Raw genomic sequence first — 25,673 nt, forward strand, 5'->3', positions numbered from 1 at the left:
GTCAGGAGAATACTACCTTTATGTGGACATGGCCCTACACCACTCTTTGAGAGTTTCTGGAGATAACACACACTGCATAGGTTAAAAAAAAGAAGAAAAAAAAAGAAGCTTTTTTGAAACCTATAGGTTCAGGGGAGTCTTCCTTAATGTGTTGTAGTGTAATAAAAAACAACAATCTTTGAATTGAGCTAAACGGTTATCTCTCAGGCTAAGGAATATAATGCTAAAAATGCATATTACGCATTTCAATTGCATAAAAGCTACAACTACTGATGGATAAATATACACATTTGGCTTGAAAAGCTGCAGCCCTCCGGCAGTATCTGTAGAAGATGTGTTACTTTGCATGTTTACTTCTTGCTACACATATCAGAAAACCATTCAAAAGCTTCATGTTAAGCTTTCAGCATCTGCAAACTACAGAGCTGTTCGCACACAATAATGTATATGTGCAAAAATAAATATAATGTTATGCTCTGGACCAGTGCGACAGTAGAGCAGAGCAGTTTGTGTGTGTGTTGTGTGTGTGTTTCACTAGGGAATGCATAGCTGCAGAGATCTCGGGCTCTGCTGGCCAGAGACATACTTTGAGGTGACAGGCAGCCTCTGCCAGAATTCTCCCATACACAGGGATGGTTTGAAACAGAAAGAGTCATTTCATCTGAAAAGTCACCAGTGGTGAACCCCCTCAAGGTAACTGCAATGCTGGTTACACCAGCTGCAGCAACTCATGGGCAGAGTGTCTTTCTGGACATCCAAAGATCATATCCTATACAGCTGTGGAGGGCAGACTTGATTTCATCCTGGCTTTAACTCTGTCCTCCTTCACTATCATTCAAATAAACACATATTCACATATGCCATAGACACAGCAACATCACAGTACTGGACTAACACACACGCGCACATTCTTGAATATGTGGTTTAGGGGGACTCTACATAGTGTTGTTGTTTTTTTTAAACTGTACAAACTGTATCTTCTATCCCCTTACACTAAACCATCACAGAAAACGTTCAGCTTTTTTTTTGAATTTCAAAAGAACAGTTTAGTATGTTTTTAAGCCATATGGTTTACTAGGACACAGGAAGTGTCCTCATAATCTATGTTTACATTGTAATACCCATGTCATTATACACATTTCTGTCCTCATAAATCACCTCTACACACACACACACACACACACACACACACACACACATTGGGTTTCTATGTTCCATGGGGACTTTCCATAGACATAATGATTTTTAAAGTACACACTGTATATTACATCCCCTTACACTAACCCTATCCCTAAGCCTACTCATCACAGAAAACTTTCTGCATTTTTACATTTTCAAAAAACATCACTTAGTATGATTTATAAGCTCTTTTCCTATTGGGGAAAATTCCTATTTTTTTTTTTGTGAACTGTTTGCTAAATATTAAACCACATGAACTATGGTTTATGGCACATGCTTACTTCATTTATGTCATCAAAACAAATCGCTGTAAAACAAATTGTGCATGTTTAGTGATTTTAAAGTCAAAATTTCCTTTTTTTGTGTGTGTGTGTGTTGCAGGGCTGAATGAAAATGTGACCGTTACTTGACCCACTTGAATTGAGCATGTGGGACCTGGCATCAATGTTATCAAATGATAAACCAACATGAGGTGAGTTCACCGATGAATCCAAATGTAAAAACAAATACAAATCTGGCTGCATCAGCCCATAAATATATTTGTACAATTATTGGTGTTATTTTACCTGACAGATTTGTATAGTTGCAACATAGCATGTTGGCCTCAAGAAGTCTTGATTCTCATCATTTCTGTCAGAACAGACAGTCTTTAATACGCACATAAACATTAACAGCATGCACTTTATTATCTTACTTTTTCAGATGCACCTTTACTTTCCAGTCTTTTTCATTACATTATAAAATGTCTTCCCTGCTGAAAATTCCAGTGTAAACCAGCATAAAATCCATGTTGGTCCAGGCTGGTTAGATCCTGTATAGTGCTGGTCTAGCTGGTGGACCAGCATAGTCATACCGTTCTCAAACAATACTGAGCTGGTGTAGCTGCTCCACTAGCACTCCTGGTGACCAGCAAACCAGCAACCCATGCTGGTCCCAACAATCAAAACATACCGTATGCTGGTGACCAGCAAAGCAGGGTTCAAAGCCAGCCACTACATATTTTAATGTCTCACTTTATAAACTGTGAATTTGCATACCTGGAAAGCTGACTAGCAAAGTTTGCAGATATAAGAAAAACGCTAGGAAAAAAAAGCAGTCAGTGCTAGCATGCATGCTATCAGTACACTATACATGTATATCAGCAGCACACAGGCAATGCCCGGCTGTTTTCTGCATACTCTGTGACCCCTCCTCTCTTGTGCCTTGCTGTGGTGTGATTAGCGTTGGCCCTGAGGAGCTAATGAAGTCTGGCGCCTGCGTTTGCATGATTACAGTTGGCTGCGGCACAAAGCGAAGAGCCCACAAGGACAATAGATGTCAGTTTACAGCATGCCAGCCCATGCTTCTGCTGTTTATCAAACGTCCTGTATCGCTGTGTTTTATGTGACACGTTTGAATGCATATGGTGTCGTAAAATTAAATCCGCTTCGGACGCAATTTAAGTGCATTTCACTATAGCCGTGTGTAGTTTGTGAAAATAAACATTCATGCATGTCATTGAATGATTTAGGTCTTATTAATAATAGAAATATTTTACATTTGAAAAGTCATTTTAATATTTTATTCAACAATCCCCACATTCCACAATTTACAGCGCTCAGTTTGTTATATAACCATTTTTTTTATCTTTTTGACCCCGGGGGGGGGGGGGGGGGGGTCTCATTTTTAAAAAGCTAGTTAGCCTTTCGTGACAACAGATGATGAAGCATTTTTGCATTCATTAAATATACAAGCATCTTCAAGCGGATCGCATAACAGAGGTGTGCTACGCGGTTGTAAACCGCATCCTCCTTTCCCTCTCAGAACAAAGAATATGCGCATGGTAATGACATGCAAATGTATGCAGATTTCAAGCAGCAAGAGGGAGGAGTTGAGAGGGGAGGCAGAGGAAAGGCTATAGTCTAGTTTCACTGCAAATACACCGAATGTTTACATATATATATTCTCAGGGCACAATGTATTAAGAATTTCTCCGGAATGCCAGATTTGAGGTTAAAAGACACAAAAAAATCATGCATATTAATTTAAATGCTTTGCATAAACACTCCAACCTGTTTTTTATTCAATCTACATATATTCTACTGCGCCCACACACCCACGAGAGATGGTTTTATCTTAAACAAGGATCCACTTTATCACCTGAGATTTGCTCTCAGCTATAAGTTTTGCTTATTGCTACCTTCATCACCTACTTCACCGTTGTATTGTTCTTTTTTTTACCACAATGCTTTAGAAATTATGATAAAATATCACTGTAGCATTTTCAGACAATTTAACTATAAAATATATCAATGAAATAAGTTTGCATAATCCATAGAGGTGTTAGATAACGTAACCCGAGACCATTCGTTATTAGGATGAAAATAGGGGTACAGAGATTTAATTGAAGAAATGATTAATAAATAATTTATTTCTTCCCCTAAAATCTAGGCTGTGGAATTTCAAAATGCCTTTTTTTCAGCATAATAAAATATTGGGTTAAAAAGAAAAAAATGAGGTCAGTGCTTCAGCTTGATCAGAATTAATGACATTTTATAAGTGTCTCAATGGCTTTTCATTATTGCCAAAGAGATATTTTGCAAATATAACGGCCCCTCCCCATTAACAGTCTGAAAATGGGACTTGATGATAGTCACAACTGATTACATTTTGAATGAAGCTGCATAATAAGTAAACACTCTCTTGACAGTAATATCACTTTAGCCGCTCAGCGCCAAATATAGCATTAAAAATTCTTTCTTTCTTTCTTTCTTTCTTTCTTTCTTTCTTTCTTTCTTTCTTTCTTTCTTTCTTTCTTTCTTTCTTTCTTCACAGTTTTTGTAGGTTATATCGCATACACACGTTGTGCTTTTGTTTAGATATGCGGCAACCTAACCTGGGCGTTATTTGCAAGGCATCTGTGGAGCATTAATACAATTTCTATATGTGTGTGAGTGGGTGTGGTTGTCCGTATGCGTGTGTTTGCCACTTCTTCCATTTCCAAAAAGATCAGTGATTTGTGTGCACCAGCACATGAAAGGCCGTTAAAATAATGCCCATCCCCAGACAGGAGACACAATACTGCGTTAGTCTGTGGCACACACATGTCTGGGCCTCTCCTCAGACACAATATGGCGAATGGAGAGAGAGAAAGAGAGAGAGGAGGGGGGTGTGAAGGCACAGACAGACACTCAGAATAATGCATAATGATGTTAACATTCCTGCATGTCTAATAGAGCAGGACCCAGCCACAGAGAGATGCACCGAAATCAGACAAGCACACGTGTGTGTGTGTGTGTGTGTGTGCGTGTGTGCACAGGTTTGTGTGTCCATGCACTCAGCATCCTGAGATACATTAATTTGGACTCTTTATGCAAGGGTGTGTTTGAATCTTTTCTTTGAGGTTATGACAGCGAACGCTGACCCAACGGCTTTAAGCCGTTGCACCTCTTAGAAACGCACTTTCATATGTACATCATGTGTGAGGATGCAAATATACACAGTTTTTTTTTTTTTGCAATATTTTGCTATTTTGTACTATAGCAGAGATTTATTGTGCTATATTGTGTCAAAGAAATGGAAAAGAAAAGTGTGTGTGTGTGTGTGCATGCAGGAAGAGTCGCAATGACAATATGGCTCCGTCCAGCATGCACACGCATATACGAAAAAATAAATCCAAGCGGCCACAAAGCAACTCTCCTTCCCCATTTCAATGCGCTCTCGTTCTCTGACATGGGCGGCTGTATCATTTTAATTGGGAGCTTAGACTGAGGTGAGATTGTCCCGTTTCTATTTATTTCATTTTGCTAACCTCACATCAGGCAGAACCGTGCCAATGGGACCAACTGAATTGGATATGAAAATAGACAGGAAGCATTTGTCGAGGGAGAGAAAGAGTGAGAGAGAGAGACAGCCGTCGTCTCCGGAGGAAGGCGGGCGAGGACGGAAAAGCTCATTTTCTGTGGCCACCCCGTGCCGTCTGCATTGCAGATCGGTGAAAATCCTGGCGAATATGATGGCGAGGCTCGGGAGAGGGTTTATGTTATCTGTGCCTTTGGTACGCTTTGTTTTTTTTCTTCTTTCCTTCCATATTTTTTTTCCTCTGTGGTAGCCATAAAATGTCAAGTTAATTTCCTGGGTGGTGTGAGCGACGCCTCGCCATGCGCCGTGTGTGTGTGTGACATGATGTGTGTGGTAGCTAGTTGGGGGAAGAGGTTTGCAAGGAGGAGCTCGTGCAATGTGCCACGTTACATGCAGGTGTGTGTGTGCGCTTTACTCATATTTTGTAACTATATACAGTATGTGTGTGGGGGTTGTAACAATTTCTGTTTCAGTGTATGTGCGCGTGTAAATTAACCGTCGCTGCTACACTGCGTTAGTGGGAGTTCCAGCACCTCATTTGAATGCGCCACAATGTAAAGGATTATGGGTTGATGATTTTCCAAGAGGATTCAGACCTGAACCGTATTATAGGGTTCACAGACGTCTCTCAGCTAAATTAAACACCCACACCTGAATAAAACCAGTCTGCCTGAGAGTGTGTGTGTGTGTGTGTGATTGAGATATACGTGTATAAAGCGCATATTTATGTAGTCATATGTGGCCATTTCCTAATATATATTTATTTAAGTGCACTACAGCGAACAGTAATTTCCTGGAAATATTGTATTGCTTACTTTTGAGAAATAAAATAGAATTTTCTTTTGCATGTTTTCATGTAAAATGCCTGGTTGCAGACTTCAACTGAAGTAGGTATGTGATGAATTGGCGAGGATTGCCAGTGATTTGACAGCTAAAAGTATAGTGAACACATAATCTATTTTCACTGGATTCACATGGTTTTAGGGAAAAAGCTCCAAGGATGGTTTTGTCTATCATTTAGCTTTTTTCTTTGTGGTGTGTGAATATAACTGTATATGCATTGCATGTTTTTTCCTCTCAATAACTCACAAATTGATTATCCTTGAGACTCACTCTGTCACACAAACTGTTTCAAAAATTGTGTGATTTCCATACAGAACGGCCTTGGTATACAGAGCACATGCACTCTGACAAATCTTCACGATCCATTAAGAAGTCTCCTCTTGTTCTTGCTCTGGTGGTGTTGTTCATATCCATGACACCGTATGACCACAGCTGAGGCGTGTTGATCCGGGAATTCAAATGTGTGAATATGCGGTGTAGGTGTGTGTATGTAAGCGCGTATTCCGATAGACCTGAAAAATGTTGAAATGTGGAGGAAGGGATTAGGCATTTGTCACTCTCGCTTATGCTGATCTGTGCTTCTGCCCTACAAATGTCACATCCCATACGTCGGAAAAATCTCACCAGCCCTGCCTAATTGCACATATTCATGATGGTGCTTTGCTTATCGATTGTAGTATCGAGATATATGATGGTAAACGAGAGGGTGACTTCACCAATACAAATGTGCATGGAGAAGATGTTACGGTGGGACTTCCACATCTTTTGTAATGGCATTTAATTGCTCTGAATGCAATTTCAATAAAAAACATGTACATTTACTTATGCATTAATTATATGATAATTATTGCTACTTTCCGACCTTACAAATTCACAAAAAAAATATTTCATAGCAAAATTGACATTTAATAATAATTAGTATTAGTAATAATAGTAATACATTTATTATTATTACTGCTGGTTTATTTATTTAATTAATAATTTATCCCTTTTTCACTTTTGTATCTCTGCCTCAGCCTTTGTATTTTGTTGATAAATCAAGGAAATGAGTGCTCTTACAGACAATGAGAGTACAGGTGTGTGTGTGTGTGCGTGCGCTACAAATAGGAATAGAAAACGGTGGATGGTGTAAAAACTAAATGAAAGCGGCAGGAAGCGCTACCGATAATCCCTCATCTCTAATGACTGGATGTGAAAGGTAGTTTTGAGTTGGGTGTTTAGAGCAGACTTAATCAGGAGCCCTCCGATTAATTAACGGACACAGCGAGGACTTTCGCTACTGCTTGGGTAAACAGCAATTGTTCTTGGCCCGAGGTTCCCAAACATGGGGGGAACAATGACGATATTGTCCCTTTACCCCTCATTAGGGGGAGTGTGAGGGGAAACTTGGAGGTGTGTATGTGTTTGCAATCACTCTCCCATGATCCCATTACTGCTTCCTGGTCCTGGCTCCTATCACATCTTTCGTGCCAGCTGCAGAGAGAGAAAGAGAGCAAGCCTGTCATAGCATCTTCACATCAAAACCTCCTATTGGAGAGAGAAAGAGAGGAAGGGGGATGCGGAGAGGAAACGAAAGAAAGAGCGTGTTGTGTTTGGACTTCATTAGCATAGAGGAAGAGGTGCACAATGGAGGACTTTACAGCCTTGTTAGTGAGAAGCAATCAATTAACAGGGCCAGACCGACCCTGGCAGAGCAGTGTGGGGTCTTTGAATGAAATTTCTCTCTCCCTGATGAATAAATGTTGTCATTTCGGGAAAAAAAAATGAATGTGTCACTGCATTCAAATGCTTGATTGGACTCTCAGCAGCAAGTGACAGTGTTTGCCCATTTGTGTGTGTGTGTGTGTGTGTGTGTGTGTGTGTGTGAGAGAGATAAAGAAAGAGAGACAGAGAGAGGTCCATACATGATTGTCAAAGGCACAGACTATACCTTAGGAAAATATAGCTTAGTGTAAAGAATGTGTGAAGAAACACAACGACAGATTTGTATGTGTCATCAAACCCCGTCTGAGCTTGTTTTGTTATTTCCTCTTACTCTCTGTACTCTATTTACTTTATATCAAATATGTCTGATACCTGGAATTTCCTCTCCATCTGTGGATTTGGTAAATCATATGTCACATATTAGAAGTAACACACAAGAATGCCCTCTAAATTGTGAAGGCACCCAATGACCTGTTTCGGATCCTGGCAGTGATGGCTTTTACGAAATAAAAGTTGCAGAAAGGGAAAGTCTGCAGCAGACAATGACAATTGCATATAAAATTGAAGATCCCACCACCCCACCCCAACAAACACATCCCCATCTGTGATTCTTATTCAACGTTATCCCAGACTCCTCTGATGCTTTTCTCCACCTGGGAAATTGTCCTGATAATGGCTGCAATCTGTATCCAAAAGGCAGGGGACAGTTCTCTCTCCGGCAACCTGCGATGACTTCCGTCTGGAATTCCTACTTGAGCGGCATCAGTCAATCCATCACTGATCACTCTGATGGGAAATTATGAGTGAAACTGATGACTTTACAATTTAAATTGTAAAGATTATATAATATTTGTAAAAAACTTAAACAATATTTGTTCCACAGTGAACTGGCTTTCCTTTAAAATAAGAATTGTGCAGTAAATGCATTTCAGTAAGTGAATTTCTTTTTTTTAATTGAATGTGTTATGGTTGCATTGTAATTTGGGCATTATAGTAATACTAAAATGTGAGATTAATATGATTTTTAATATTGCTCTCATTAACAGTGCAGAGACTATTTGGATGTCAATCAAATATTGCACACATTGAACAATTAAATGACAAAGAATGAACCGATTTGTTGGCTTATTTTATTTTTTATAAACGTGAATATGGTTTATTTATAATATTACAGTGTGTAAGTAATGCAGCCTTGTGATTTCATGCTGATTTGGTCTGCCATCCCTAAATGCTTCAAGAACATCATTTTTGATTGGCTCAGGGTTTACATGCTAAAACAGCATAATGTTCAGCGGGGCACAAATCTTCATCTTTGCATTTCTCATTCTCCCCTTCCCACATACTTTTCCTCTTCTCATTTTGAGACATCACAGGCAAAAATTATTTTCTGATTATTATCTAAAGCTGTGCGTGACTATGTCCACCACTACAGGCGGCACCGCAATCCCAGCAAACTCGTCAGGACGACAAGGACATATTCTACATGTATTTCAAACCTCTTTATTTTACATGCGAGTTATATCTAAATCGAAGACTTGCGGATTTGTCGCAGAGGCATCTGCTGTTAATCTGATGGTCCCTGCCAACTCGTCCCTCAAATGACTGTCAAATACCACACACACACACCCCTGTATTTTCTAAAATGCCAGGTGCTTCCTCCAAACCCTCCTTCTCTGCTCCTTTCTGCACTCGTTGTGTTTAAAAAGGAAGCCCAGGTACATTATCGTCCCTTTATTCAATTCTAATACAGTGTGTCCATCTCAGCATCCTCCGATCTGCAAATCCGCGCCCAGGGTCTTTGTGGCAGCCTCATTTGCATAGAGACTGCCATTCGCTTGGTTCTCCCTTAATGGCACATTACCGTGGCAACAGCATGTTGTAAGTAAGGGAATAATTAATGACGATCCGGTGACATGGGTACTCGCAACAGAGGCGGGCAACAGCACTCGGGTGGTATTCTTTCGAAAGCATTAGCCAACATTAGGAAGAAATGCAGGGCACCTTGATGTGTTGAGAGGAACAAAGGGAAACGGAAAGAAAGAAAGCATATAAATGTGTGGGGATGGATGGATGGGCGTGGGCACAGTCACGTCTGAGGATGTAGGGCTTCCGTATATTCTGACAGTCAGCGCTGGCAAGAAAGGAAAGATCTGAATGCGATTGACACTCTAATAGAGGTGGTTTGTATTGCAGCTAGGGCAATGTGTGTGTGTGTGTGTGCGTGCGTGCGTGTGTGTGTGTGTGTGTGTGTGTGTGTGTGCACGTCTCTGTGTTTTGATGGGAGGGTGCTTGAACATGCTCCCAGTTGAAAGTTGAAATCTTCAATATTTAATACAGTGGGAGAGAAAGAGGGTGTGCGGCTGTAATGATTATTTGTGACAGAAGACTGTGTGTGTGGGATCAGTCAGCTGAATGTAGGGCAATGTCAGAAAGCCTTTCTGCCTTCTGTGGGTGCCGCTGAGAAGCGAAAGGGCGGGGGGTGCGTGCAGCCCCTCACTGCAACTGAGGAATACCCCGTGTCAGTGCACTTTTCCCTCTTTTCTCCGAGGTTGTTATTTGAGAAAATGGCATGTGCTGTGATAAAATATGAGATCTCTTGCACTGCTTCAATGCAACAATCAAAAGTGTTTTTACATAAAAATAAGTAAAATACATAAACGGCTGTCTCTCATTCCCATTGACATGTTCCAGTGAATACTTCTAATAGTCTAAATCTAATAATTTGCCGGGTCCAATATTAACACTCGTCAATTGCCAAATACAAGTAAAAATTGACTTTAGCATATAAATTGAACATTTGCCAGTGGCTGGTAACTTTATAAAGAACTGCAAAATATAATATGGTTTAAGGCATATTTACTTATTATGTGCATTTTCATACAGACGTAAAGACTTTCAAACAAATTTCAATCACACCAGGCCTAGTAAAATCGTCCCCCTGGCTCAGTGCCCCTGGTGTCTTGGAGCGAACGGATGACCAGGCATATGAGAAAGTGCTTACATGGGGTCCTGAAATCAGGGGACCATATGTGCAAACGTTCTGTATCATTATGCTGTGCGGCGGTGCACCGGGAGACCACCATAACTTAGTTTGTCGTCCACACAAAGTTTGGGCCAAGCTTGGATGGATTCATTAGACGGTCTTTCTTTGGAGCCAATGAAGCTCAAAAGACCTCCAACAAAGGAGCTAATCACAGACTCTCTCCTCAGCTTTGGCCAAAGTCTTTCTTTTCACTAGGTCTTAGATCATTTCTCACAGCTAGCTGGCCAGCTAGCTCCAAGCTTGTCTGGACAGACAAACAAAGCTGTGGGAAATCTATCCTCTGTGTATGTGTACAGCTGTTGGTTCTATAGGACGAGTGAGTATGCACATGTGAATGCGCCCACACACACGCACGTACATACAGGCGGAACTGCTGCTTTTGTTGGTTTTGTGTCACATACAAACAGACCTGTGCTAGTGGGGGTGCTGATGACTTCTGTTGGTAGTGGTGTGTATGTTTGCATATGTGTGTGAGGAATGTGTTAGGGGAAAGCAGACAATGCATCTGCAGGCCTCTATTCTAGCATTGACCTTGAACCCCAGTAGTCTTCATTCCCATGGTTGCTGTGCGAGTCCTTGTGGATTGGAGGCCTTTTAGATTTGCGTTGCATTGTCCCTGCCCTCTTTCAATTTGACAAGCCTCCATCCCTGCAAAGAAACACTCTTCTTACTTTTACAGAGTAAAACCCTTTTTACTTTTACCTTATAAAGATAAATCCTTCTCTATATGTTATTCATAAGCATTGGAAAAGGCACTCTTTTAAAAGCAAAGATTGCAAACATGTTTTGCAGCCTGATGCCAGTTGAGAACCTCTTTAGATAACCATCTGTGTACTGGTACTTCAAAGAACCTAAAAGGGCTTAATTTTCCTCATCTAACAAATTCTAACAAAGCCTATATTTGTAATATCAAGATTATCAGAATAACCCACTGGTTTTGTCTGTACAATGGAAGTCAATGGTCACCAATACGATTTGGTAACCAACATTCTTCTTTTGTGTTCTGCACAAGAAAGTAAGTCATACTTGTTTGGAATGACATGAGGGTGATTTAAATGATGAAAAAAATAATAATTTTTGGGTGAACAATCTCTTTAAGCACCAAGTGAAATAAGCCTTCAATTTGTGCACACCTGTGTCTTTGGTTAGATCCCCATTCAACTGTAGAAGATACTTGGTTCACTGAGAGTTGGACTGTATCAAGATGTCCTCGCTTAAAGGACAAGGGGATCCAAGATTCACTGTGGTTTTGAGTCTAATAGTTTCCGTCAGTCTGGGAATGTCCCAGCAATGTTGTCCTTGTCCCACTGCCCAGGGCCCCGTAACTGAGCCCGGCCGAAGAGAATGGGCCCACTTTGTAGCCACACAGCAGGCTCGGGCAGTACCTATTCTGCTTACCAAACTGTCATGCATAACAACTTTATTGTGACACAAATGGGAGCTGAAAGCAAAGAATAGGGCAAGGGAATGAAAGATGAGGGGAGTGAGAGAAATCTTCTCTTAAAGCATGACTGGAAAGGGGCTGACCAGGGTATGTAAACTGAGCTCAAGATACAAATCTTGTTTTTGGTGTTGACTAACACTGAGACATTGTCTTTGCACAGTGTAGTTGACATGCAATTGTATGGAATATTGCAGCTTTGTTTAATTGGTAATAGGGTTTTGTTCTATTATATAATATTATTACACGACTATGTGGAATACTTGATTCTGATTGGTCAATCGCACCGTCCAGCGGTAAGTTATTCCGCAATAACAACCACTGAAAACAGATAACACCGACCCATCCGGGTTACTGAAGTCAGCAGCGCTATATGCTTGCTAGGAACGTTTTTTCTTTGTGGAAGTTTTGCGTCTGGTGAGCTAATAAAATATTAAAACTCAGTCAAATCAATATTTTGTGTACAGTTATTTAATTGTCATCCAGTATCATGGACTCGCTCTCTCTTGTTTCATAAAAACGCAGCTGCTGCCATTTTGCGACTATTGTTTTATACTCTCATCACCATAATTACTTATGTGGCAAAATGATGTGTGTAATAAGTGGTATGACTGTACCGTATCACTTAAATGTCTGTCTAGTTTGAACTTGCAGCGCTAGCAACTGCTCTCTCCGCGGAAGCTTTGCGTTTAAAGACCTAATAAAATATTTCGACTCAGATCAGTATTTTGTGTCTAGTTATTTACTTATGTGTAGTAGCCATGTAATAAGCGGGATAATTTACATCCAGTCGGTTGTTCTCTCAGAATAAACCCCTTCAGGCTGATGCAAGACCCCTTACTTATTATATAGCCTAGTATATATATATATATATATATATATATATATATATATATAAAGGAAATATCAAATGGATTTTGTTTTATGGAAATTGCTTTCCATTTGAATGTTGAAGACAGTGGTGACCTGTCAGCTGCCATAGTTATTGTATGTGATATGGGTACATGTAAAGTATGTAATATGTCAAGTTCAAGTCTAATTTCAAATTTAGTGTTGAACATCCCTGAAAAAGGGAAAATCACTCAGCCAGCCAACAGAGACTAGGGAGTTATACGGATAAACTTCATGTAAATCCCCTCAGTTTGACCTGTCGGGAGCTCTTCCTTAGAGTTTGTTGTGGATGAACATCATGTTGTTACTATTCAGAGGATTTGGAGCCAGAATTAAAAATCTTCACCATGAGTTCATTAACTATGGGTTGAGGAAGGAGTTGAAAAGACCAGCTTAGACTAGTATGAATTTCCAACAGGTATTTGAGCTGTTTTATGCTGGTAGCTTAACTAGCTGTTTTTAAGCCTGGTAGGGACACACTGGCATCCCATGTTGAGAGCCAGCGTACATCATTTCTGATATCCAACTCTCTGAAGTGACATATTAGAAACACATTCTAGTATGGATAAGTGTGAAAAAGGTTCAAGTTAATTGTGTGCTAGAAGGGGAATAGGAACCGAGGGGAGTGGTCTGTTCAGCCTACAGACTCGAGAGAAGAAGTAGCCCATAGCTGAGAGACTCAACAAAAGGCAGTCTCTATCCATTGTGTTAGTGCTGGATTTCCCACGAGAGGCCCGTCTGCTTGAAAAGGGGAGTGTATCAGTTTCTCCTGACATGGATGTTTATTCATTCTGTGGCCAACTGCACCGCCAGCTCAAAAGGATTCACCTTACCGTTTTGATGTGTATGACACACACACACACACACTTTTTTGGGGGAGATAGGTGAAAAGGAAAAACACTGGCACATGGAGAGACTAGTGTGAGCTGTGTGAATAGGCATGTCCGCCCTCACAGTGACAGTGTTTGTGACAGTATCATGGTTGCTTGTCTGGACTTAGCTTTTGGTGTGAAGTGAGCCACCATTTTGTACTGGAAGGTTTCAGAATTATGCTGGAAGTAAACCTTTACTGCTACTATAAGATTAGTTTTAGAGTTTCTTTAATTGTAGTTGGTCATTTGGGGAACCATTATTTTAGCAAACAATCTCTCAGAGACATTAGGAAACCTTTTTTCCTTTGCATCTGTTCATTACTTGTAGTCTAGACATCAACTGGTCTCTATAGAGGTGATGAGTGGACTACTAATAGTTTCCTGTGCTGCAAAAGCAACAGTCATGAACTACATTTTTTTTTATTATTATCATGTTCTCTGAGGTCCACTTATAATGTTATCAAGATTTTAACATCAAAAAGCATTCTAATTTAGCAGTAATACGCTATTTTCTATCCTGTTTTTTACCTTCTCTTTCGAACGCTCCATTTTGATAGACGTGCCGCCTTTAAGACTTGGACGTAAACGCCCACTGCTATGATTGGGTAACCATTTTGCATATTATTATTATATTGCATATAATAATTTTCACCATGTATAGAATTGTTGTGTATCATTTCAACATAGGAAGTTTTCAAAACAATTCCATAAATGTAATGGCGGGGATGTTGTAAATGATTGTAACATAGTTGAAACATTTACCAACAATGTGAAACATTTATGCATATTACATAATATGCTTTATAAGTCTCGGTTGTGGCAAATAAAGTGCAGTGTCGTGTTAAATAAAAAGAAGCGTGTTTTAATGTCTTACTAATGACGAAACGGAAGATGTCACTCACTGAAGCTTTTATTCAGGATTACAGCGAATGGCTTAGATCAAAACAATAACAAAAGCAGCGTTCTCTACGTGCCATAGGAAAGAACAGCAAATCACAACTATTCAGTCTGACTGCGGCACGACAGTATAAATACTCAGTACATATCAAACGATCTGTAACAGTGTGTGGCGGATGTTTCAAGACTGACCTGACTGAGGCTCGACTAACATCCGCCACAAACAGACAAAGCAATAGTGACACATGGTAAAAACACTGTTACTCACACTTGTGTGTTGCGACATTACTGTTGGATCCAATGTTGTTGGCACTGCATCATCTTTTATTTTCAGTCTCTCTGAAAAGCTTGGGTCGAACTGTGTCTTGTTTAAAAACAGATCTGTAGTAAAATTAAGCGAACAGTGTCTTACTGACACGACCTGATGAAGATCATCCATACATTCTTAATGTTAGAATCACAAGGAGGGCAATGCAAAGGCTGTTTTTCCACAACTTGGCACAATCCTGTGTTTGCTTCTGTCTCGTATTTAGTTCCACGACATGCGTCGGTGGGAGGGGCTAAAGAGGCAATGATGTAGAATAGGCGTTGATCTTCTGCAGAAGTGGTATGAATTTGTACGAATTAGCTACCTCGTAAAATACATATGAATAGCCGTGAGATCGGGTTGGTCTTTTGGTGCGCTATGATGTAATAATGTGACAAAATCCGAAATTATTTGTTTTCATGAGCTTGGTTTCAATAAAAGCTGTTTTTGGACTTAGAAGTTTTGAGTTCTGAAACTTACAGGATATTTGTATAATACAATGACCTCTTATATATCAAAAGATCAAAGAAAAAACATTTATTTCTCAATTCATGATCCCTTTAAGATGCAATTATGATTAAACACTTAGTGATACAGTACTTTGTGAGTTACAGGGACTTGAGGAAGGCCGAAATTTGCTAGTAATGATTGCCAGAAATTTTGACTGAGCCTTTCTTCTAATCAGAATTTTCTGTTCTTCTTACTCATGTGGGCTAATCGATAGGGTTTGGATAACCAATAGACAGGTGCTCCCCTCAGGGGGGCTGTCAACCGCAATGCACTTAGATGTTTTCGGTACAACATCTTCCAGTTGAGCAATGAAGGGTGAATGCTATTTAGAGTATGTGTGAATCACAGTACAATTAGGTCTAAAGCCCTTTGTCTATTGTATGTAAGCAAACATCTCGGTTTGGCTTTGTGTGGCGGCTAACTTAACTGGCATTAGGGTGCGTAGTTGAAAGGGTTCAGCTTTTATGCCCCAATTAACATTATTCAGGAACAGTGGTTGTGTAAAGTATCACTTTATTCACTCTCTACACACTCCTGTATCTTGTTAGCCAATCTGTTGTCCACATGGACATGAGGTATTAAAGTCTGGACAATTCTCTTATTTCTTTAGCCTTCCAGGTTTAACAACTTTAGCCTCTGAGGTAGATAAGTCAAAACAAACTTGGCAAACTGAAACCGTCTCATTTCTGGAGCACCATTATCGTCTAAAATATCTCAACACTCAGCTTCTCCTCTCCCTCTTGACCCTTTGTGAGACAATCAAAACCTGTGGACCCGGTTGCCATGTTCAGTCTTGGTTTCAATGGCTCCATTGTTGTGTTGTAACAAGACGCCAGAACTGGCTGTTTGATCCACTCTTCTGAAAAGTTTTCTTTGGGGTCTTCTTTTCACTTCCTTTTTGTTAAGCGATGGATCAGCTGAGAAGGTCAAGGAACACTGTCTTTTGTTGTGCAGTCTCTTCCGGTATCTTCCTTTTAAAAAGGAATAAATTGGTATATATTGCATTTAAAATATTAACTAATTTTTCCACATGACCAAGTTGTCTTTCCTCTGCAGCTCCTAAAGTGCCATTACAATGCTAGTTTGTTGAAGCCTATCCACATATTTGTCTGAGAGTTGCTTGGTTTCGAAGCAGGTGTGTCTGTCAGCCGACTTCTCTGAGGCAAAATCATGGTCTTTAGTGTGAAAGCAGAGAGGCCGCTGTCTCTCAGTCTGAGTGCTAGCAAACTGTCAGAAATCACGTTTTAGTGGCTTGTTCAGGTCACGCTGAGAGAGCAGCCTCTTGTTCCTTACTGTCTCTTTCTTTCTGTTTAACTATCCTTTTTCTTTCTTTCTTCTCCTTTTTGCTGCCCATGTTCGCCAGCGTATACTATAGAGGGCAATACAGTTTAAAGTCGCCATCCATAAAATGCAACATACAGTAAATGTAGAACATAGATATATATATTAATGTTACTTTAAACTATATTAACCGCTTGTTTTCCCCCCATTTTATTAGACTTTTGATAAATGGTCATGGATATATATCTATATCAGGCGATTTGTTTGTTATCACTGTTTTGGTGGTAAACAAGAACTAGTTTGCACCCACAAGCATGAGGGAGGACAGACATGCAGACACCGTCATCACATTATACAAGATCTTATTGTCTGGCGGGCTGCTTTGCCTTGCGTGGCATGATTTGTGGGAAGCCATCTGTGCTCAGCCTCTTTTGAAATGTGAGAAAGAACATATGCATTTGCATAAGAATAATTGACACTTCAAATTAGCCCTCCAATCACAAAGGATTATCTTTAGTGTATGGGTAAGTAAGTAGAGGCTCTTCCATCCTGGGGAGAGAAATTATGTTTTAGCAATTTTGTATAGCTAAGATATTAAACCTGCAACATTATTATTATTATTTTTTTTTTTTATAATAATAATATTTTTATAATAATAATAATCATTATCATTATTATTATTAGTAGTAGTATTATTATTATTTGGTATTTTAAATGTATTGTTATTTTTTATTTATTTATGATTTAACAATGCAGTACATAATAATAAAAACAATAATAATAATTCAATAATATATTTTTATTTTATTTTTATTTATTTTTTGCCAATTTGAGTGCGGTCGTGCAATGATTGAAAACCAATTCAAATGGTGTGATGAGCACACTGACAAATTTAATATCTAAACATAAGACAGCGTTTGTAGGTCATGCGGGCTTGTGTGTGTGTGTGTGTGTGTGTGTGTGTGTGTGTGTGTGTGTGTGTGTGTGTGTGTGTGTGTGTGTGTGTGTGTGTGTGTGTGTGTGTGTGTGTGTGTGTGTGTGTGTGTGTGTGTGTGTGTTTGTGGACTCACATATGCCTGCTTGGTTCGTGTATGTGGTAGTGCATATGTAATGTTGTACTGGAGAGAGAAGAGAACTGAACAAGCACACTGTTACATTATTGATAACCGCTAATGAAAAGAATCGTTTCAGGATGAACAGAGGGATAAACTGTACATGTCCCTGGATACCCACAAAAGCATGCAGAGATCTATACACAGACAGACACACACACACACACACAATATTTAATGGATAAATATGACCTACCAAATATCTAATTATAGTGTCAAAGCTGAAAAGATTTATGAAAATTATAAAAATTGGAAAATATTGCACCCCTTTTTACATAGTGTTAAATGCATTTATCTCAGATTTCGCAGTTTCTGAAAGGCCCTGTGACGGGCCTGCTCCATTGGGTTAGCCGTTGGAAGACGGGGTTGATCTCGCCCACTCTTAGATGGCCATGAATTCATTTGCACACATATGAAAGGAGAGGAGCCCCTGGCAAAGAACCGAGATATTTGTGCTGTCTGGTGTCAGAAACCAAGATGGGGGTGTGTTTGTATGTACATGGATGCTTAGCCTCACCCGTCTTGCCTGGTGGAAGAGCAAGGGTTTATCCTGGTCTCCATGGCAACACTGCAGCATGCCAGGGCCGTACCAATCCCAGGGCAAAGCACTTGATTCAGTGGGACAAGGAAGGAAAGCAATTATGTGCATTAATAGTTACATTAAGTAGTAGTAGGATTTTCACAGTTGAATGGAGAAACAGTTGAGTTTGACCTTGAGACGTCCTGGTCAGGGACGATATTTGGTTAGCGTTTTTATATTCCTCCGACCCATAGTCGCACATTCATTCGTTTTCACATCAGCACAAGACAGCACGGACAACATGGGACTTGACTAAACCACAGGCTTCTCCAGGACCAGGTTATGATCCGCCTTCATACACCGAGCGGATGTGGAGCATATATTTTTAACCTGAGCCAAATGTGCTTTTTGCAGAGAGGTTAAAAGGGCGAATGAAAAATTCTGTAAATTATTTATAATAGCTGAAACTCTTGTAGTGTTCCTCTGTTCGTTGGGAGTGAGACTGTGCACTGGAATGGGCTTTACTTATGGATTGTCAGATATGTGGTGAGGAGTTGCTTTTATCTACACCAACAAAAGAGCTGTAGGTGGAGGAAGAAGTAGGTCATGTAATTTACTTCAGGTCAGAAAGGAGCAGAGAGATTTTGACGGGTTTAACTAGACGTATAGAAGCAGTTCATTCACACATGACACTAATTATTGTGTTTTTTCTTCTTTCCTTCTAGTGATGCTTCTGAGGAGGTGCGCTGCTCTTTGCTGTGAGGAAGAAAGGTTAGTACTGTACTGTTATGTATGTCACATAAAATGAGGGGTCATATTTGGGGTTAAGAGGTGGTCACCGAGGGACAAAAACAACTCAACAGTTAAAGTTGGTTGAGGTGAATCAAAAAAATAAAGTTGCCTCATAGGAAGCAAAGGCATGACAAACCATTGCAAACTCCTTATCCTTTGGACACGGTACATTTTGAACAGTGTTTGTTAATACTAACTGAGATGGCCATGAAAAACAAAGACAAACAAAAAAACCCTTCAACCTGCCTAAAGGCCCAGGTTTATTTCATTTTTCGCTTTCTGCTCAGTCTTGCTTGGTACGTCCTGATTTTGCAGAGTTGGAAGCATTCCTTGGGCAACTTAATTTGTTGATCCTGGAACAACGTTCCTGTCAGAAAATGTAATCATAACTTCTTAATCTTAACCATTAATTCATAAACCTAACCCTACCCGTAAGTTATCCCTAAAATCAGAGGGAAATTACAGGTGAATAACACTGATGTAGAAGGACTTAAACTTGACATAAACTGTAAACTTGTCCCTCAAATTTGATTGGTTGATTCGAATGTTGTTCCAGGATCACCAAAGATGTTGATGATGATCCATGAACATGTTGAACTTGGTGAAATCAGGTTCTGTATCGTGTGCACAGTTGAGTGCTCAAGCCTTTCAATATACTCCTTTGGAAAGACTTGTTCTTGTGGACTTTGTTGTTGTACATGCATCTGCACAGACACAAAAATTGGGCTGTACACGGACGGTGAAAATGACGTCACATAGACAGTGCGCGGGCCGTCACACAACGCAGACAGCTGCAGTATTCTTCGGGTTTAAGCTGGTCTTTCGGCCTGGCCTTCTAAAACTGGGGTTCATGAGTTGATGAAAAGCTAATAATTCATTAAATAATAAAAATGTAAAATGAAAGCATATAATTTAAAAATAATTGGGAATCTCTGTCCTAGACCAAAAAGTGTCCAAAACCCCTCTAAAATGAGCCAACCAGGTTGACCAGGTTTGGAGACCAACTAAGACCAGCAAAGCAGTTAAGACTGGTTTTAGAGTTTTTTTTTTTTTTTTTAGCAGAGAGAGTAGCCTACAACAATTGTTTTAATAGCTGGTTCATTGCCCTAAACTGCAAAGTACTTCTTAGTTACCCTGCATACAATAGTGTTTAGTGCACATGGACACTTAATTTGATGTCTAGGTGATAGTTTTTGAGTTCTTAGATGGCGTTGCCCTTTTCATTCAGGATAGCAGTGTGGTTGAAGCAGGAGTGGTTGGTGTGCGCCATATTGAGTCGCAGGGTTCAGTTGGGGAAAGAGTGGCTCAAGCAGCTCTTTCATTTCTCAGAGAAATAATGTGCGGTTGGAGAGGAATCTGACACAGATAGGATGATGAATTCTGCAGAGTCAGTAAAAGCAATGTGATGCTGAAAAACACATCTGTGCCGTTCTCGGACCACACTTCAAAGGCACATGCTTCTCCTGAGGCAGCACGCTGTATGTAACAAGCACTTTTAATTTATTCCTCTGGGCTGAAGTACTTTTTGTTGTTGTCTTGATTTTGGTATTTAATTATTTACTTTCTGGGACAAGAGATTTAGAATGGAGATGGCTGGATGAGACAAATCTAACAAGCCACTGAAGAAAATGCTGGAAACATGACCGTAAACGACAATATCCTACCTGCGGTAACTCTTTAAAACTTCAAAGGAAAGCTAGAAAAATGTTCAGATATGGCTAACAGTATATATGTACTGGCGTAATGGTCCTCTCCTGAATAAAATCTCATGCTTGTTATCGTCTTCTAAAGTTTTCAAGAAATATAATGCTGTAATACACAAAGAGAGAGAAAGCTATAAGGCGGTAAGTGGAATCGGATAAGTTATTCTCTTGCCCGATAGCAAACAAGAAATAATGACGGGAGGCAGAAACGCAGACCCTCCTGTGTTCTTCACAACAATATATATATAAAAAAACACTCTTATCAGGTTATAAGGAGAAGTGTAAGCAAAAACCATATGAGAAGACAAGGAGGAACAAAGGTGAAGACAAGAACGTGTCGGACACTCCATTATTGTTTTCCTCTTTGTTAGCGAACAGTACATGAAGCTTTTTGAGAACTTGGTGATCTTTTTGTCGTTCACAATCTGTGATATGGTTTAGACTTGAAGTGATTCATCTGATTCTTGTTTCATAATGAGGCAGGGTATAGTTTCCTTTTGTTGAAGAATCGAATGCCTTTATTGAAGTTAAACGCCAGGTCAGTGCAAGGAGTCGTGGAATGTCATAGTGATTTTTTTTTTTATCGAAGATGATGTTTCAGAATGCGAGTCAGATCTCAAAGCAAGTGAAATTTAAAGCAAAGCATTGTGTTGTTTTGTTTTGTTTTTATTGCAAGCTTGAAACACAGAAAATGGGAAAACAATGGTTCAACAATGGCGCCTACGTGAAGTAGTGCCTACGATGAGGTTTCATTTGAGAAGAAAGATCTTGAGAGCAGCAGTCAGAGGGCCATTCCGGGTCTATTAGAGCCAAACCATTTCAGAATTCAGCTTATGAATGTGCACTTTAAGTCTGACAGGGCAATAGAGACAGTTCATTTTGCTACAATCCTCCATATTTCTCATTGATCTGTTCTCCTCAAACTGTACACTTGGATTAAGTGTGTATCTATATTAAAGAGGTATAATAATACATTGGAAGCCTGCCGACAGACAGCCCGGAATATTGGGAATGTCAAAATCCCTCTTAGCTCTAGACAACTTTTAATAAAACTGGCAAGCTGTGTAGAAAACTTTGTGATGCTTATGAGGACGCTTCCCTAGTACTGTAGGGAGATATATATATATATATATATATTGAGAGAGAGAGATAGAGAGGTTCTTTTTAATTCCTCGATAAATGAAATGATCATGGTAGCTTGAGCTGGACTAAATGAGCAGCAAGGGATTTGCAAGGTCTTAATGTCAGAATTAGTGCTTTGTGTCGAATCACAAACCAGAGTGAGGAATAACAAAGAAATACTTTTTTATGAAAGAAATACTTTTTTGAGACTCGCCTTTTTTTTTTTTTTTTTTACTTTAAATGGATAGTTCACTCAATTTAAATCATGTCATCATTTACTTACCTTCAAGGTGTTCCAACCCTGTTTCTTTCTTTCTGCTGAACACAAAAGAACATATTTTGAAGAATGTTGGTAACCAGACAGACCAGACTGATTACCAACATTCTTACAAATATCTTATTTTGTGTCTTTTAAACTCATAGGTTTGGAACAGCTTGAGGGTGAGTAAATGATGACAACATTTTCATTTTTGGGTGAACTATCCCTTTAAGAACTATAAAATGGATAGTTTTGACTCCAAATTCTGATAAACCGTGTTGGATAAATGTCTGTTTCGCTTAAAATGACCAAAAACACACACCAGTGACTAAACAGTGTGCAAAGTTTATATGTTGCCTGGAAATCACAGACAGCCTGCAGTATCCTACGTACACGCAAACAAATATTTCAGTTTTATGGTATTTAATTGTAGAATAAATGCTACAATATAGATATTATAATTGAAATAATAATCATTTAATAAGAAGTATGAACATAAAGTATGAAATTATAAAAAGTTTGTCAAATGAAACAGCATCTACTATTGCTTTTGCATTGTTGTAGAACTAATTTTATATACAGCAAAGTTAAGTATACTTATTGAACTAATTGTGAAAAGTATACCATGTATACCAGATAACCGTTCTGAAATAAGGTGAAGATTGAAGATGATTCACTTAAAAACACGCCTGGTCTTTCATGGTATTAAAAAATAGCATTGTACAAACATAAAAATGAAAAACAAGATGACAAGTGTAGCGACAGTTTAGTTCTGGTGACGTGAATGCTGAGAAAGATTTGACATAATTTCTTCTAAAGGCACTAAGACAGCTGATTAGGAACACTGTCATTTTAGGGGAATTTAATGCAATTCTCTCTTGTTTAATGTCATATTTCTGTGTGTAATGTATGTCTGCTATAAAAGAGAGTCCGTTCTAACATGTTCTTGTCTCTGTTGTAGGTTGCGAGAGCTCTCCAGCACATGCCACCCTCATTAGTGTCCAGCACCTGAAGACACCAGGTCACAAACCCAATGAACTGCCCATTTCATTCAAGCTTTGCCGACGTGGAAAGATGACCACTGTGACCTAACGTCGCAGTACAGTCTGACAGCACATTATGAGCGACATACAAAGTAGCTTGAAAAACCTTTTGAACCTTGTGCGGAGTGCATTATTTTTATGAAGAAATTGCTATAGGCTCCAACTTTTCAACATGCTTGTAGATTTTATTCATTCAATAAATTGTGCATTTTTCTAAAAAAAGGAACAGGTCTTGTGATTTATTTGCTGAACTGTGGGTGATGAAATATTTAATATCCTGGGTATTAAAATGATCAGTCTCGGATGCATTGAGAGGGTTGACATGGCTGAATCAGTACTAAAGGACTGCCGCACAGGGAATTATTGCTTCAGTCTGAACATGTCACCTCTACAATATTTCTACCATTATAATGTACAATTATCCTTTCTTTCCGTTCTCGTATCTAAGTTTTCTCCGGCTTGTCATTGTTCGAAAATTTCACGCACCCAATATGAAAGAACAATAATGTCTAGTCTCAATGCTATTGCTTAGATTTGATTTATACACCTAAGTATTTCACATGCATAATGCAAAGTAGCTCTCACACTCCACTTTTTGTTCTTGAAAAAGTCCTAAATAATGTGACTGAGGTAAAATGAGCAAGACGAATTTCCTGTTTAATGTCCCAGAAAAAGCTGTTTTCTCTGAATTGCATCAGGAAGTGGTCAAGATGCACGAATAAAGCTACTTTGGTCTGGAAATGAAAGTTCATATATTCTGCTCTTTCTGCATGTGTCACAAAGAGTTGATCACATGGGAGTCTACAAGAACACCTGAACACAAAGGCAGGCATTGTGTGTCGCTCTGACCTCAGTGTCATGTGACTCTGTTATGGCCAGGTGTTGCCTGTATCTGGAGCAGAAACAGTGTTTTGCTCTTAAGACCAAAAACATCCCTAAAATGAAATATAATGCATTGAGAGTGAATTACAGATATACCGCACTTTTGTTTTTGTGCAGCGATGTCATAGAAGAACCATTTCAGTGAGCAGTTCTTAAAAGAACCATTTTTTCCTAGTGTGAACAACGTTTAAAAATAATAGTAGGAACCTCTTTCCACTATAAAAAACCTTTTGTGCAATAGAAAAGTTCCATGAAAGTTAAAAGTTCTACATGGAACCACCAATACAAATAAAGAATATTTATTTTTAAGAGTGTGTATGCAAATTCTGGGATTTAACAATTATAAACTGGAAATAAACATTATTATTTATATTATATTATGCATTACATTTAATACAAATAAACAGTAAGATATAAAATGTAGAAATATTTAAGATTATGCATTTATAGGTCTCTGATTAAATCTGTAATATTGAGCATTAAATTCTCAAATGTTCCTGAAAGCTCAAGATGATCATCTCAAATCACGCTGGAGAACATGATCATCTGGTTATACAAAATAGTTCCTGCAGCTTGAAAACTGCTGTCATTAAAGCAAAAAAAAAAGAAAAAGAAATTTCAATAAAAAAATGGACAATGTGGTAAACCCTACATTATGGGAACAAAATGTTCCCACAAAAATGGCAATATCCAAAATCTTTATCCTTGTTTAGACATTTTTTGGTCCCCCATAAGGAATACAGCTTATAAATCATACAACATAAGTGATGTTTTTTTTTTGAAAATGCAAAAATGCAGAAAGTTTTCTGGGATGTAGGGTTAGTGTAAGGGGATACAATACAGTACAGTATAATTGTACAGTATGATCATTATGAAAATAAATGTAAAAATCATTATGTCCATGGTAAGTCCCCATAAAACATGGAAGCCGTGTGTGTGTGTGTGTGTGTGTGTGTGTGTGTGTGTGTGTGTGTGTGTGTGTGTGTGTGTGTGTGTGTGTGTGTGTGTGTGTGTGTGTGTGTGTGTGTGTGTATCTTTCACATCAAGCCCACATGAAAACACAGATAAAGCATTTTTCTGAACATTTTTAACTGAGCATCTGACTGAAACCGTACACAAACTCTCCTGCAGTTGTTCTACTTCCACAGACCCGCATTAACTTCATCTGACGAACACGTGAATTCACCATCTCAGTTGTTTCAGTCCAAACCTTCAGATTGATGGTCCCAGACTCGTAATCTATAACGCAGAGATTGAAAATAATGAAGAATTACAAATGACGGGGCAGTGGCAGAATCTGATTAGCCATATTGACTAACTGATGTCCATTGTAAATCTATGATGACTGATGTTCCATCTTCAGTTATGAAACACAGTTTTAGAGTAGATCTTCCCAGAACAATGGCAACGGCCGCCTCAACTCTCTGGCACA

The 25,673-nt window shown here is 39.1% G+C and overlaps 1 long non-coding RNA gene across 3 annotated transcripts in view; it reads left to right on the top strand.

Annotated features, from left to right (window-relative positions):
* LOC309499033 overlaps positions 1–23,576 on the top strand; it is a 41,066-nt gene extending 17,490 nt beyond the window's left edge. For all 3 annotated transcript variants that reach the window (XR_014206100.1, XR_014206101.1, XR_014206102.1), the window contains 3 exons: positions 1,561–1,651; positions 19,166–19,211; positions 23,278–23,576. This is a non-coding gene — a long non-coding RNA (uncharacterized lncRNA). The remainder of the gene's footprint in view (positions 1–1,560; positions 1,652–19,165; positions 19,212–23,277) is intronic.
* The last annotated feature ends 2,097 nt before the right edge of the window (positions 23,577–25,673 follow it).

This window comes from Leuciscus leuciscus (assembly GCF_965113295.1).
Source record: "Leuciscus leuciscus genome assembly, chromosome: 5".
NCBI classification, from domain to species: Eukaryota; Metazoa; Chordata; class Actinopteri; order Cypriniformes; family Leuciscidae; genus Leuciscus; species Leuciscus leuciscus.